Consider the following 16585-nt stretch of genomic DNA (forward strand, 5'->3'; position numbering starts at 1 on the left):
AATCCCTAAGCTGACTGCACCACAAGCTTGACACATTATTCATGCCCTTTGACTTGTAGGGCTCCTGTTGTAGGTTGCTGCTACTGTGCTGCCAAACTCATAGGCACTGAAGTTGTGGGGTAAAAAAAGGTAAAGGTAAAGGACCCCTTGACGGTTAAGTCCAGTCAAGGGCGACTATGGGTTTGTGATGCTCATCTCACTTTCAGGCCAAGGGAGCCAGCGTTTGTCCACAGGCAGCTTTCCGGGTCATGTGGCCAGCATAACTAAACCGCTTCTGGCGCAACGGAACACCATGACGGAAAGCAGAGTGCACGGAAACGCTGTTTACCTTCCCGCCGCAGCAATACCTATTTATCTAATTTCACTGGCGTGCTTTCGAACTGCCAGGTTGGCAGGAGCTGGGATAGAGCAACGGGAGCTCACCCCGTCGTGTGGATTCGAACTGCTGATCAGCAAGCCCAAGAGGTCCAGTGGTTTAGACCACAGCACGTGTCCCTTCTTCATGCAGCACAAAGCTAAACTATGGAAATCACTCTCCGCATGAGGCAGTGATGGCTATCAACATGGATGATTCTGAAACAGATTAGAGAATTTCACAGAGGATAAGAGCATCAATCCGGCCCATGTAGAGCTTGATGAATGGGGTGGGAGTCTTGCCCATGAGATGCACCACCAAATCCAGGGGTCAGCAAACTTTTTCAGCAGGGGGCCAGTCCACTGTCACTCAGACCTTGTGAGCGGCTGGACTATATTTTGGGGGGGAAATTGAACGAATTCCTATGCCCCACAAATAACCCAGAGATGCATTTTAAATAAAAGGGCACATTCTACTCATGTAAAAACATGCTGATTCCCGGACTATCTGTGGGTTGGATTTAGAAGGCGATTGGGCTGGATCCGGGCCTTAGTTTGCCTACCCATGACCTGACGCGACACACTAGTAAGCAGTAAAGCAGGTCCAGATTTTACTACTGCAGCCTTGCAGTACATATGGACAAACATGGCAGTTTCACTCATTACGTACCCAGTCCACTGAGAGGTGCAGGGTATTCTTGACATGGTAGTAAATCCGGCAAGCCCCTGCCAGCTCCCCCAGCCTGTTTAGCCCTCTGAGGCCTGGGGCAAGTTTACCCAGCTGCCCCTACCTCTGCATGGGCCTCCCATCAATGGCTGCATGCTAGACATAATAGTTATGCTCTGGCTCTGTCAAAGGCAGTAATGCTTTGGAGCCAGTAATGGGAGCCAGTGTGGTGTAGTGGTTAAGAGCGGTGGACTCATAATCTGGTGAACCGGGTTCGCTTCCACGCTCCTCCACATGCAGCTGCTGGGTGACCTTGGGCTAGTCACACTTCTCTGAAGTCTCTCAGCCCCACTCACCTCACAGAGTGTTTGTTGTGGGGGAGGAAGGGAAAGGAGATTGTTAGCTGCTTTGAGACTCCTCAGGGTAGTTATAAAGCGGGATATCAAATCCAAACTCTACTCTTCTAAATGCCCGTTGCTGGAAACTGCAGGAGGGGGGAGCGCACTTGAGTTCAGGTTCCTCACAGGCATCTGGCTGACCACTGTGAGAACAGGATGCTCGACAACATGGGCCTTTGGCCTGATCCAGCAGGCTTGTCTTCATGTTCTTTTTACATCCCTAAATGTGCTACAACAAAACTTGTTTCATTTAAGCCGATTTCTCTGGATAACTCAGAAGTTCCACCATCATGAGAAAAAACACCCTTCTCTTCACGCCATGCGCAAAACTCTTTCCTGTTCCCACTTTTCGTAATTGTTCTAACCAAACAGTCACAAAAGCCTCTCTCTGTCATAAGGAAGTTGCTCTTGCCCTTGTTCATTTTTGTTTTGATATTTACAGAGTTCTCTTTTCTAGAAGTGGGTGATATTTTAGTTCAGAATATGAACCTCCACAACTTTTAATGCTCTCCTTCAATCCAAAAAGAGTATTGATGCTCTACAATATCTTCTCCAGCTTGAAATGCAATCTTCCCCACCTGCTTCCTTTCCAGCTTCTAACCCATGGGTAGGCAAACTAAGGCCGGGGGCCGAATCCAGCCTAATCACCTTCTAAATCTGGCATGCGGATGGTCCAGGAATCAGTATATTTTTACATGAATACAATGTGTCCTTTTCTTTAAAATGCATCTCTGGTTTATTTGTGGGGCATAGGAATTCATTCATATTTCCCCCCCAAAATATAGTCTGGCCTCCCACAAGGTCTGAGTGACAGTGGACCGGCCCCCCCTGCTGAAAAAGTTTGCTGACCCCACTTCTAACCATTCTCACTAGAAGCATCTCTCCTTTCTGGTGACTGCTGCAATTTAGTGTGCCAGGGAGCCTGGGTATGTGATTTTTTTAGGGTGCCCAAGTCCCCAATAGGGGCATTGGGCATCATGGAAATCACATTTCCCAGGCAGTGGTTGTAGCAATATTCCAGCAGTTATCAGGCAGGCTTCTAACAACTTCTCTGCCACTGCTTCCAGACCAGATAGGGGAAAGATGTCAACAGGCCAGAGGGTTTTATGGGTGCAGACTAGGGAAGTTTTCAGAACCCATCACACTTCTGGAAACATTGGGATCCCAATGAGGTTCAAATTGGGCTCACAATAATTCCCCCTATTTATTTCCATATTTAGAAAACAGCTTAAATTGAGCTGGTTTTCTAAATGAATAAATATAAACACGAAAAATTATTCCGAGCCCAAAATTGGTCCATCACTGCATACAGCTAATGCAAACTACCTCAAGAAAACTGAGCTTGCCTCTCGTTCATTTTTAAACTCACCCAACGATGAAAACACCGCCAAAGAAAAATAGCTAGCAGTGGGGCAATCCACACACCAATTACCAAAGCACCAGCGACAACCCTTTGACAGGCTCTTAAATCTCTGAATGCAGTTGGCAAGACCGGCTTTTAAACAGCCTGCTACAGTAATCCCAGCTTTCACTGCTTTCAACTCAAGAAGATGCAACTGTGTGTGTTTTAATGCAAAGTGAAACTGCAATTACTAGGAGTGTTTTTCTACCTCTGCTGAAGAGGTATAAAGTTCAGAGCAGCCTTTGAAGTAGCCTTCCATGCAGTCAGCGATGGTTGCAGTCCAAAATGTGGGGGAGAGTGGGGCGCCAGGTTGGGGGAGACAGGTTTGGAGGACCAGTAGCTATGTTTGGAAGAGAACTCAGCCAAGTCGGATCCCCGAAGCAACCCTGCTTCCCCAGCTTTTTGAGGTCAGGGATGATGGGAGATGTTCCAAGAGCATTTGGAGGTCACTCCATTGGCCATCCCTGCTCTAACCGTACCAGCTGTAACCTACCCTAGGGCTAACTTTACCCTAACTGGCAGTGTGGTGCTAAATCACTGATCCAAGCAAAATTTCCATTCATACAAAGTCCACAAAGAATATAGTTTTTTGTTTTTTAAAAAAGGTTAAATCCTAAGCTAGCTTTAAAAAAAGGGGGAGAATTTAATGTAATTTTCAAAGCCTACAACCCAGAAAGCCTGCAAAACTATGACCTCCTTTCGTCTAAATATTTTAGCTACTCTACATGATAAAAAACAACCAGGTGCGACCTACCTAGTATTTGAGCCTCTCATGACTGCATCTCATTACTATTCCAGATTTTTGGTTTATCAAAGCCTTTGATGAGATTTATTCAATTCCTTTGAAATGCAGAGTTCACGCCCACATCAATGTGGGTTCTAATAAAACAGAATACATCTTAAAATTGCCCCCCCTTCAGATCGCCTTTAGTCTTTTGAAATTACTTTTGCTAATCAACCTCATGAAATATTGCAAATGTAATTTTTCACTCCCTCTGTTTGCCAGCCTTCCTCAGCAGTGAGAAAGCCCAGCTCTGAACAGTGGACCCTCCGGATACGAATTAAATTCGTATTTAAACCTGAAAAGTCCGTAACTGGAAGTGCTGCTTCTGCGCACGAATGTGGCACAATAGAGTACTTCTGTGCATGTGTGCGGCACACAGAGCGCTTCTGCGCATGGCAAAACCCGAAAGTATACACTTCCGGGTTTGCCACTTTTGCAACCCGAAAGGTACGTATCCAGAGGGTCCACTGCATTTACAAGGTTCATTTAGCAGAGGGAGTACTGGAGGGTTTGGCCCCATCTGCACTATGCATTTAAAGCAGTATTGCGCCACTTTAGGCAGTCATGGCTTCCCCCAAATTATCCTGGGAAGTGTAGCTTGTTAAGAATGCTGAGAGTTATTAGAACACTCCCCCACCCCTCTTTGGAGAGCTACCATGCAAAAACTCTCAAAGTGATACGTAGACTTCTCTGCCAAGCAAGTACAGTGGTACCCCGCAAGATGAATGCCTCGCAAGATGGAAAACCCGCTAGACGAAAGGGTTTTCCGTTTTTGAGTTGCTTCGCAAGACGATTTTCCCTATGGGCTTGCTTCGCAAGACGAAACGTCTTGCTAGTCTTGCGATTTTTTTTCTGCCCCCCCCCCTTTTCTAAGCCGCTAAGCCTTTAATAGCCACTAAGCCGCTAAATCGCTAATAGCGCTAATCCGCTTAGCCGCCAATGGGGTTGCTTCGCAAGACGAAAAAACCGCTAGACGAAGAGAATCGCGGAACGGATTCTTTTCGTCTTGCGAGGCACCACTGTAGTATGATGAACCATTAATATATTTATGTTATTTTCACTTACGTTTCCATGGTTATGTCTTCTTATAAACTATGGCTGAAATGAATGAAAACACGTCCCTCTTCTGCAGAATTATTTAGGTTTGAAACCTAGTTGAGACATAGGTTGCATGAGACTGAGCTAATGTGCAGGAAAGAAGCTCTCCATAGCTGCTTTGTTCCTCCCTGGTCCTTCTCTTGCAGTGCTCTGCTGAGCTGAGCTAAGCTAAGCCAAGCCTTGGGCTTATCATGTTATCTGAACTGGGTCTCACAGTTAAGCTCTTGCTGTGCTAACCACAAGATGCAGCCAACAGCCTGTGTGTTTGTGCCATCTCGGTAAGCCATAGTTTGGCTTACCACATTGCATGAATAATTGAGCTGTAGAGTTGGAAGCTGTAGAGTTGGGATGCGGGTGGCGCTGTGGGTTAAACCACAGAGCCTAGGACTTGCCGATCAGAAGGTCGGAGGTTCGAATCCCCGCGATGGGGTCAGCTCCCGTTGCTCCGTCCCTGCTCCTGCCAACCTAGCAGTTCGAAAGCACGTCAAAGTGCAAGTAGATAAATAGGTACCGCTCCTGCGGGAAGGTAAACAGCGTTTCCATGTGCTGCTTTGGTTCGCCAGAAGCTGCTTAGTCATGCTGAGATGATTAGTTCAGCCAAAGATCACAGGAGAAAGCAGCTGGGCAATACTAAGAAGCTCCCAACAGGTCAGAAGAAACTTTCCTGGCTGCTTACTGGTGGAAGAAATGAAAACAGCAGCCTTTTTGATCAGCAATTCCCTCCATGGCCAGGGACGAGACAAATATGACCTCCTCCCCTTACAATCTGCTGGGTGATTTGCCATATGTAGAGGGGCATCTTTCTTCTCCATTTACCATAATACAAAAAATATACCCCAGGTGATTTAATGCAAAAGTAGAACGGGCAAGACAAGACCTTTTCTATGAACCAAGTAAGAAGATGAAAGCTTGCAAATTGCACAGAACTTTTCATACAGTTGGGTGTTCAAGCCAAAAGGAGGATGGGAAAGAGGGGGGGAAATAGCTGACTGAGCTAATGCATGGCATTACGTTGATCTTACCCAAGGTCAGAAGGCTCCCCAGCACCACCACTTGGTCCTTATATGGGAGTGAGCTGTCAACCATAGCATTTACAGTGGTGCCTCGCAAGACGAAATTCATTCGTTCTGCGAGTTTTTTCGTCTTGCGAAGCACCACTGTATTAAGTCTGCAGTAATTTTAAGAAGTGGCCCCAACATTCTCCAGCAGGCTACCACACCGCGTGCTATGAGTTGCTCCTCGAAGTCAAGTCGCAACTGCACCTCTAATGCACCCTGGGTATTAACGGTGTTAAGAAAAAGGAAACAAACTTACAAGACGTTTTTGTCTTGCGAAGCAAGCCCATAGGGAAATTCGTCTTGCGAAGCAACTCAAAAAACCAAAAACCCTTTCGTCTTGCAAGTTTTTCGTCTTGCGAAGCATTCGTCTTGCGAGGTACCACTGTATTTGTTTAGTATCCTATAGTCTTCAGTCTCAAATGGGATCATCTGAGTGGCTAACAAATCAAAATAAAACCAACCCAACACTAGAGCAAGTGTATGTGTGGGTGCACACAGGTGGTGTAGTGACAATAAAGGTTTATTATTTTTTTAAATTATTATTAAGATCCAAAGAAAAAACTGAGAAAATAGCCAGCAGCAGCAACAAAAATGAAGAGCAATTAAGAGACCAAATCCAAGAGCAAGCAGATCTACAAGCCTCCCATAAAAAGACTGGTGAACCATGATCTTCTGAACCTGGTGCCTAAATACGCTCAATGGGATAATGAACAAAGGTGAAAAGATCCCATCTCCCAGTCCCACATGATGCAATGGGTGGGACTTCTCCCCCAAAATGCAGCACGTGGGCATTTGAAACACAGCCTAAAATAAGCTACTATTGCGAAAGCCAAGAATGCACTACGCTGGCAAATTTGGACCTCCAAGTCCTAAAAAAGGATGGGTTGGATCTCTTTCTGGGTGTCCAATTGCAATCTCAAATGCAAGAAAGAGATAAAAGCCACTGAGGTCAATTTCTCCTGTGAAATTACGCAGGTTTTTAATCCAACGCAAACAGTGCTTGTCACTATTTTGCTGGAGACATTAAAGTGCACACCAGAACTTTAGGTTTGTACATCCTAATGCAACAAAGCCACTTATTAAAAAACAGAGCTTTTGCGGTTTGGAATGTGGTGATGAAATGTACCAAAAACTGTGGAATGGATGAATGATTAATGGGAAGCAGGCAAATTAGGATGCATGCTCATTGTTGCATAACCACTCTGAAAACAAATCTGAATGCATGCTCACTAAAAACCAGATATAATTTAACCTCCATGTGAGCTTTGCGAAAGCAAACCAGGATGAGTGCTCAAGAAACAGGTTATCCTAACCCTATCATGATTTAATAACATCATTAAAAAATGTCAACACTCATTATTTAGCGTCTGAGAAATGCGCCACTTTTCTTTCTGCTTCTGTTCCCTCACATCCACTGCACACACAGAAATTAAGGAGATAAAAACCTCTGTAAGTTAATTGCATCTGTGAAATTAAACAAGCTTTTGATCTAACGTAATTAAACGTACTTGTTAATGGCACTAAAACATTCACTATTAAGGTATGAGAAATTAATAGCTTCTCTGTTCATCGAATCCACTGAACACACAGGAACATACCCAAACTCTGCCCTAATCCACACCAGCTACAGTTCACCATTCCCATTCCATTTACCTGTCAATGTCAGCCAATCTGGATCCTGAGTGAAGCACTCACTGTATTTCTCTGTACCCAGAAACAGTTTTGATCCAAAATGAAAAATGTTTGGAGCCTCTGTAAAAAGCAAGTCAGAATCCTTTGCCCCCCAGAGTTCCAAATTATCAGAGTGACAGGCAGCCTCTAATGTGGAACGGAGCCTGCAAGCTAATACAGAGCAACCAAAGCTCTGAAATAGCCAAAGCTATTTTTACATCCATGTTAATACAGTACTTCTGGCATTTCATTCACTGACTAATCCACCCTGGATTTGCTTAATGCTGTTCCCATATCAGCCTGCCACAAGTAATGACACCTGTTTGGTAGCCTCCAAATATTATAGGGAAGCAGCAGGAGGGCTGGATATACCAGGAGGCAGGCTAAGCAGCTGTCTAGTGGCCTCTGATATTTAGGGACCTCAAAACCTCAGAGGGGAAAACCTTGTGCGAAAACTCGGTGAAGACAATCCCGTTTAGTCAATGCATTTATTCAATTCTAATAATAAACCGCTTCCCCACTCAGCATCTCCTAAAACATAGAAATGAAATGAACCACCCCTAGCTGACTGCTGCATTACAGGAGTTTGAACTAGATGACCCTTAGGGTTCCTTCCTTCTCCACATTTCCGTTTCCATGATTTTGTGGGGAAACATTAAAAACATCGCAGCACACTTTAAATATAAGTTGAGCAGCGGGTACCACCCCTCCCTTCCCTTACAGAATGCCCAAATTGCACCCCTGCTCCCCTTACAGATATCTCAAAACATGGCGTGGGTGAGCTGCAGAGGAACATGAAGAACAGAGTAGGACCGCTCTCCAGCAACCTTCCTGGCTTTGTTGTGGCTTCCCTCCTTGGCCTCCGACACTGCTGAGGCCAAATAGCAGCATTGGTGTGAGGTAGGCAGTGGTAGTAGAAGAGGACCATTGCTGGGGAGCTGCCCCAGCCTGCCCTGCCTATTCCTCTGCAGCTCATCTGGTCCATGCTGTGCCCGCTCACTTGCTCTGCCTGCCCTATCAGCAGCAAGACAAATTGCAGCGTGACCACGTCCTTACCATTTGTTTATATAGCTTTTTAAAAACACAGCAGAACATCTCGAATAACAACAGAAGCCGACAAAAAACAATTTATGAATGGAAATGCAGCTTATATTTATCATACAATACAAGAGAGCCCTTGCTGACAGGTACATTTCATTGCTTTTAATAAAGACAACCTTATACTACCCTGGAAGGTATTTTGCACATACCTCTTTAAGGCAGAGAAAGGAAAACGGAGTGTGAGACGGAATGGGAATCAGTATGAAGGATGAAGAAAAATATACAAGTTGGAAAGGAGCTCCAAACAAAAACGAAATCCTGGCTTTCTGCTACTGGCTCTCTGCTTCCTCTTCTTTAACCAGTTACTAATCTGCCTACCCCTCGACTGCTAAATTTACTCAGGCCTGGATTAAAACAACTGAAGGCCCTCGACTAGGAGACCTTGGGAGGTCCAAATTTAATAGCATTTGATTATGAAAACAAAACCTTGTTCTTCTTTACTGTTACTAAGCAACTGGGCCCAGATAGTAAAATCTGCTTGTATTTTTAAAAAAATTAAAAAATTGGCAGGAGGTCAAGGACTCCCTAGACTAGGAGGCCATGGGGTGCAACCCACTCAGCCCATATGTAAATCCAGCACTGACTGGACCATTCCTACCCATGTGCTTGTCAACACACCCCAAGAACAGTTAAGGTTGAGGAGGCAGGACTTTCTTTTGCAAAAGGCACACTGATTCCTCTGCAGCAAGGCTTGTTCTTCAGTGTGCTGCATTTGGTGTTGCTTTTAATAAATGATCCCACCAATTCACCCAGAACAAATGTTTAACAAACTGGCTTGTTTTTCCCCCCCTGGATCCTCCCTGCAATACTTTTTAATTAATTAATTAATTAATTAATTAATTAATCAATCAAACAAACAAACAAACAAACAAAGGTTATACAGATAGTGCTGTTAATTACCTTTAAAGCCCTAAACAGCTTGGGGCCAAGATACTGAACAACCATCTTCCCCCATGTGAACCCGCCTATCTTTTAATATCAGCTTTTTGAGGTGTGTTTGGCGGCAACATGCAAAGAGTGCCTTTTATTGAACTAAGCCTCCTATTACATTCATGGAACTTATTTGCCCCCGAGAGATTAGATGATCTCGCTTCTCTTTGCTTGTGTTCTGGCAGCATTGAAAAACCATGCTTTCTCATTAAACCCTTTGAGATCTTACTGCTGTTCAAGTTACTTTGTTCTGGCTCTTGTTATTTTAAAATGCTGTCTTTAGAGTCAAGAAGTACAGTGGTACCTCAGGTTAAGTACTTAATTCGTTCCAGAGGTCCGTTCTTAACCTGAAACTGTTCTTAACCTGAAGCAACACTTTAGCTAATGGGGCCTCCTGCTTCCGCCGCACCACCGGAGCACGATTTCTGTTCTCACCCTGAAGCAAAATTCTTAACCTGAGGTACTATTTCTGGGTTAGCGGAGTCTGTAACCTGAAGCGTATGTAACCCGAGGTACCACTGTATTGCTATTCTATCTTATCCATTTTTAAAATCATCATGTAGTATTCATACTCCAAAGGTCAACGTTTGTTAAGATTCGTAAACACAGGATTCAGAATTGGGGCCATTTTCTTCTTCTTCACCTGCCTGCAGACATAATCAAACCTCTTACTTCTGGCACAGCCTTTAAAGCACATGGCTTATCATCAATCCACAGGACCATTTAGGGAACCAGTATTTTCCCACTTGGGCAGTATGCCAGAACATCTATCCTTGCTGGTTACCTCTGCAGTCAAAGCCATGATGTCTTTTGTCCCACAATGTTCTACAAGACAAGAAACCCAAACAAAAAGTTTTAAAGTTAAGAGTTGTTGCAGTGAGCTGGTGCTGATAGCAACTTTGTGGGAGTTATAGTCCAAAACACCTGGAGCACAAAAACAGCTAGAGAAGGCTGCTGTGCCGAACTATTACTACAAAGACGCAATCCTTGTGGATATTTATGTTTTTCATAAAACCAGCCTGACTTCTTCTTAGTGGTACTGCACTGTATTTGCAAAGTTGACTGTTCTGCATGTCGTTCCATCCTCCACTGGCTTGGATTTTAAATCCATGCACTTTCGATATCAGGCAAGCCATATTTCAAAGGGTATTAATTACTCTTACAAAGGGTATTAATTAATTAAAGGGATGCGGGTGGAGCTGCGGTCTAAACCACTGAGCCTCTTGGGCTTGCCGATTGGAAGGTCAGCTGTTCGAATTTGCGAGATGGGGTGAACTCTCCATCGCTTTGTCCCAGCTCCTTTGCCGTTCAAAAAGCATGCCAGTGCTAGTAGATAAATAGGTACTACTGTGGCGGGAAGGTAAACAGCCTTTTCATGCACTCTGGCTTCCGTCACGGTGTTCTGTTGCACCAGAAGCCGTTTAGTCATGCTGGCCACATGACCCAGAAAGCTGTCTGTGGACAAACACCAGCTCTCTCGGCCTGAAAGCGAGATGAGCACCCCAACCCCATAGCCGGTATAGTGAGGTGTGCAGGGGACTCACCGAGCTAGCGACTCGGTTTGGGGGCAGCTCGTGGGGCCCATGGGCTGCACATTGCTGACCCCTGATCTAAAACATAGCAGAGGGGAAATTTGAAAAGTGGCAAATGGGGACTGCTAGGCCCATTGTGCCACACACCAGTCTTACCTGAAGACCAGGAGAATTCTTTCATCACCCAATATTTCAAAAAGTCTCAGGAACCTGAATAAAGCTTACAGATGGCATGATCAATCAAGCCATATTTGGGCATGGTAGACATTCGGGGGGTTACACACAGAAAAGGAGGGGTTGTTGTGGGGCTGAGTGTGCTAAATCCAGTCCCCTTCCTCCTCCACCCCCTCCTCCTCAAGTTGGAGGGCCACTGAAGCAGAGACCCTCCTGAACTCATTGTGCCTGCACATGCAAGGTAGAAGCTGCGGAAAATTAGGGTCCCTACATCATGCAAGGAGCCCAAGCAAGAAGAAGTTGGCTGCCCAGTTCACATGCTCACTACTCTTCAACCCAAGGCTAGCACACTTTCCCCATAAACTATTCTTCCCCTGCCTCCTTGTGAATGGAATTTCCCCTTTCTATAACCCTCGAATTCGGCTCCAGAACTGAGGCTAGATACAGAGGAGGGAACTGGATAAGAGAACCCCAGGCGCTCCCACAGCACATGTTTAACAAGCCACTTGGCAGCAGCTGCGCCATCAGGTGCAGCGGAGGGAGGGATGGGAAAAAGGGGTGGCCTAAAATAGGGCGCATTCCATCAAACCGCGCCAGTTGCCTTTGTGGCACTGCCGCAAAACAAAGCACGCCAGCTGCGTATGTTCAAACTACTCCCTTAGAATCGCACGCTGCTTTGTGACACTTCTGAAGCTAAGCAGGATTGGGTGCAGCAGCACCAGTTCCCGAAATGAAAGGGTGCTTGGAAACCTCCAGTACGGTGTCCTGAGTTCCAGAGAGAGAAGGAACAAGAGACAGAGAGGAGGAGCAGAAGCAGTCATTTGTAAGCTGCTGCTGAATCTACACTGTGTGTGAGATAGAAAAGAGGCTTGGGCTCTCACTGGCCCTTATTAGATTCTGCCCCATTGATCTGGAGTGCGTTGCGGGGTAGCCGTGCAGGGAGAAGGAGGCAACAACTTCAAGTATAATACTACAGGCATGCAACGAGCCCATTAAGATGCAAATTGCCTACCCCTCAGTTCCGAGGTTTGGGCTCCTCCGTGAGATTATAAGAAAAGGGTCCTCGGTTTGAAAGAGCTGCTTTAAAAAGTTCCCATAACCCTTAGAGAATTCCCACAACCCGGCACTGTTTTTTCACATGTGCGCACAGAAGCAAAAGGCGAGCTCGAAGGCGCAGTTCTGAGAGCAATTACTTAATGCTCCAGAGATTAGCTGTCTGCCTCACCCTGAGTCCATATTATTCAAGAGAGAACAAAGGGGAACAAGACACATTAATCCATCAGCCCTATAGCGCTAACTTTCCCGCCATAGGCATTTATGAGCCTATACAACTCCATGTTCCTCCTAGGGGCAGGGGGCAGTTTATTCGTAGTCTGCTGAAGTAAAGACTATGCGATGAAAGAAGTTGCCTTGCTGCCCCAAAGTGGGAGGCTGCTTCAGATGCAGCAAAGTTACAAGCAGGGTCCTCCTGTGCAACTGCATCCTGCACTCAGCAAAAGGGACAAAGCTAAGAACATAAGAATATTCTACTGAAGGCCAATCTAGCCCAGCATTCTGTTCTCACAGTAGTCAACCAGATCCTCATGGGAAGCTTGCAAGCAGAACCTGAGCACAACAGTGCCCCCTACAGCATATACACATACAGTGGTACCTCGGGTTACATACGCTTCAGGTTACAGACTCCACTAACCCAGAAATAGTGCTTCAGGTTACGAACTTTGCTTCAGGATGAGAACAGAAATCGGGCTCTGGCGGCAGCGGGAGGCCCCATTAGCTAAAGTGGTTAAGAACAGTTTCAGGTAAAGGACGGACCTCCGGAACGAATTAAGTACTTAACCCGAGGTACCACTGTACTTGTGATTCCCAGCAAGCAGTACCCAGAGGCATATTGCCTCTGACAGGAGAAGCCGACTGTCCAAAGCTACCCAACTCCGCTGTGCTTGAGAGGCAAAGAAACCTCTGTTTTTTGCTGCCGTTCCCACAAACTGAGAAATTTTAGGTAGTTACAGAATGAGATTCCTTGTGTTTGGTGTGTGTTTGTGCATGTGCTTACACACACACACACACACAGACAGACACACACACACACACACACAGACACACACACACACACACACACACACAGGGAGGGCAGACTGAAGGTGCAAATATGTGAATAAATCATATTTCTTAAAGCTATGATAGTCTCTGCCGCATCTTCGATCTTTTATTGTTATTAAATAATTTTAGTTGATTTTAGAATTTTAACTTCAGCAAGTATTCTCCATATAGATAATACAATTCGGGGGGTGGGGGGGATAAAAGGAAAATAAAGCAAAAAATAAAACAGAGAATATAAATAACCTTAATCATGACACATTTTCAGTATATATAGACATATTTTGGAGGTTCTCTTTAACTTCCTGACTTCCCTCCTTCTCCTTTTCTGGTTCATTAAATAAGCATGTTTTCTTATTTTTCTTAATAAGTATGGTTTCTTATATAAAACCTCTTTTTCTTATTTTTCTTATATTATCAATATTTAACAAACTACCATCATACATTAATATTAAAATTGCCTATGTTGGACTCATTATTTAACACTTGCAAAGGTTTAATCAAAGCCTGCCAATGTTTCTATTTGTATACCATATTTTTGTACATATACAATAAATGTTTCCCAATCTTTTTTTAAATTTCTCACTGCCATTGTCTCTGAGCTTCTCTGTAAGCTTTGCCACCTTGTCTTCAGTTCTCCAAAGAAGCAGAGCCCCTGGGGCGGGTGCCTGGAGTCTCAACAGAGAGTGGCGGTGACACCCAACTTTTGTAACATTATGTTTTTTTATCCTATTTTAATGTTTCATTGTGTAGGCTGCTCTGGGATTATGATGATTTAAAAAAGAGTGGTGTATCAAACAAAGAAAGTACACAAATACTGACACACACACCCCGCCCGATAAGACTGAAAGGAATCCTATTAATACCCAAAACACAGTTTGAGGACACTGAAAGTCCACTGCTAATACTTCCCTGGATTACAGAGTGTAATAGCCCTATATGAGCGTGTTACTCCTTTTAATTAATCCCATGGCATCGATCCCAGATGTTTCCCCCGCTGCGGCTTGATACTGATGAGCTAATCCTGAAATTAGATTAACCTGCGTGGATGAACAAACGGGGATGTGGAGTCATGGTTGTCAGGACAACAAATAGAAATTGAATCCTATTAATCCTCTCAGAAGAGATCTGCTTCCAGCACAGCAACAACACCCAGGACATGTTTCCAGCAAAGTCAATCCAATGAAATTTATTATTGTTCGTTTGTTTGTTTCACTGGGTACATGTGTAACAAAGGGAGCCCAGGTTCATTAAGCTGTAAAAACACATGCTGTAAAATTGTAGCCATTAAAAATAATAACAACGAGAAGTTTTTTCCATGATGGTAAACTCTAAAAGGGAGAGAGAGACAGGTTTGAATAAGAATTTAAGAAGAACCTATAGGGTCAGTCCAGTGGCCCATCAAGTGTGAACTCTACTCTCACAGAGGCCAAATGGATGACTATTGAAGTCCTAGAGGAGCAGGTCTGCCAGTGGAATCATAATAGAGGCAGTACAAAAAAATAAATACCATAGGTGCATCCTCCATAAAGGGCATTCTCTAATGTGATTTTTAAAACAACAACAACATATCCCTAAAAATATGTGTTGATGTGTTTATTTTGAGGTGTTTGGAAGTAAAACAAATACACCACACAGATACAGTCCTCAATTCTATGCACAACAGGTTTCCTGCATGCACAACAGTATTGTCCAAAACAATTTTGTGCAGAATGGATGGCATAGATACCCACTCATGTATAAGTAGTGATAGTGAGCTAACCTGATTGAGCCAGGGTTGCAGGATGCATGTCCATAGGCAACCCTTAGCTGGTTCGTAACAACTACTACGCAGAACAGATCACATTTGCCACATTAAGATGCAGAACTAACAAAAGAGATGGCATATGCACCAAGGCAAAGCTGAGTTTCTGTCTGGGTGACATGGTCCCAGGAACACGCTGCATATCCACCACATAATAAAACTATGTCCCTCCTCCATCCACCAGGAGAAAGAACAGCAAGGAGTCCTGTGGCATCCCTAGAGATGGATTACGGCAAAGCTTTTGTAGACTAGAATCCACTTCAGTCGGCAAGTATAGATGTGTACACACAAACACCCAGTTCACCACCTGTTCTTGATCCCAATGATTGCTTCCACAGTTAATTTGCAAGATGCACAACAGCTGCCCAAAGCAACTTAAATAGAACGCATTGTAGGCAGACCACAAAGTCCATTATTTCAAGTGTGCATACAATACCTCCGGGTTCCTAATTTTGGAGCCCTTCATCCCAAATATTTGCAGGTGTGTAGGACAAAGAGAGGAAGCTGCCTTATGTACCCATTCAGTATTGCATCACAGTGTTATATCCTGCCTTTTACGTCTCCTCCAAGGAGCTCAAGGTGGCGTCCCCCCCCCGCTCCCCTTGCTCTCCTCCCAACAGCCCTGTGAGGTAGGCGGGACTGAGGTCACCCACGGGCTTCATGGTGGCTGAGTGGGGATTTGAACCCAGGACTCCCAGGACTCAGTGCAGCTCAGAACTGCCCACAGCGGCTGGCAGCTGCTCTCCATCCACAGTTGCAGGCAGGGGACCCCCCCCCCCGCCCCCAAGTCCTACCTGGAGACGCCGGGGATTGAACCCGGGACCTTCCACCCACGGTCCTTCCCGCTCCACTCCATCCCTCAGCATGCCGCCGGCGTCCCCTTCCTTGCAGGTAAGCCCTGCTGAGCTCTGGAGGTTTCGCGCAGCGCCCTGCACGCCTCTTACCTGCCGGGCAGGTGGAACCAGGAGGAGCAGGCGGGCAGCCGCGCGCCGCAGGGTGTTCATTGCAGGCGCCACTCGGGAGCCAATGAAACGCTCTCGCTCCGCCGCCAGGAAAGCCAAAGAAGGCGCGTGCGCGCATGGCCGGGAGGCGCAGGCACGAGGGGAAAGGCGGGGCGGCGGCGTGGGAGAGCGGGCAGCACGGAGGGAGCCCCAGGAAGGGGGAGGGAGAACCGCCGGGAGAACCAATCGGCTCGCAGGGAGGGCGTGGCCGGCCGCGCGCCTTGGGCTGGTTTCTGTAGCAACGCGTGCGCAATGGCGTGGCTGCGAAAAGGATTCACCTGTTGGATTTCTGCCTGCCTCGTTACTCATCGTTATTGATATTATTGCTATTAATAATAATAATACTTTGGTGTAATTACCACGCCTGTTCACCTCTGAAGGGGCTGGAGGCAGCTTACATATAAAAACAAGAAACGCCACATTGGGGGCGGGGGAACCATTCATTTAAAAGAGCAATTAGAAGTACATGAAATCTATTAACAACAACAACAACGACAACAACATACTAGTATTG

The 16585-nt window shown here is 45.5% G+C and overlaps 1 protein-coding gene across 2 annotated transcripts in view; it reads right to left on the reverse strand.

The window, feature by feature from the left end:
* NIM1K (NIM1 serine/threonine protein kinase) overlaps positions 1-16174 on the reverse strand; it is a 32531-nt gene extending 16357 nt beyond the window's left edge. The window contains exon 1 of one of the 2 annotated variants that reach the window (XM_028747926.2): positions 16015-16174. The gene's annotated coding sequence lies outside the window, so the exon portion shown is untranslated. Of the gene's footprint in view, positions 1-15864 lie in introns of both variants that reach the window. The other variant, XM_028747927.2, reaches the window with a different exon arrangement.
* Between the last annotated feature and the right edge of the window lie 411 nt (positions 16175-16585).

The sequence above is a fragment of the Podarcis muralis genome, chromosome 11, assembly GCF_964188315.1.
Source record: "Podarcis muralis chromosome 11, rPodMur119.hap1.1, whole genome shotgun sequence".
Taxonomy (NCBI): domain Eukaryota; kingdom Metazoa; phylum Chordata; class Lepidosauria; order Squamata; family Lacertidae; genus Podarcis; species Podarcis muralis.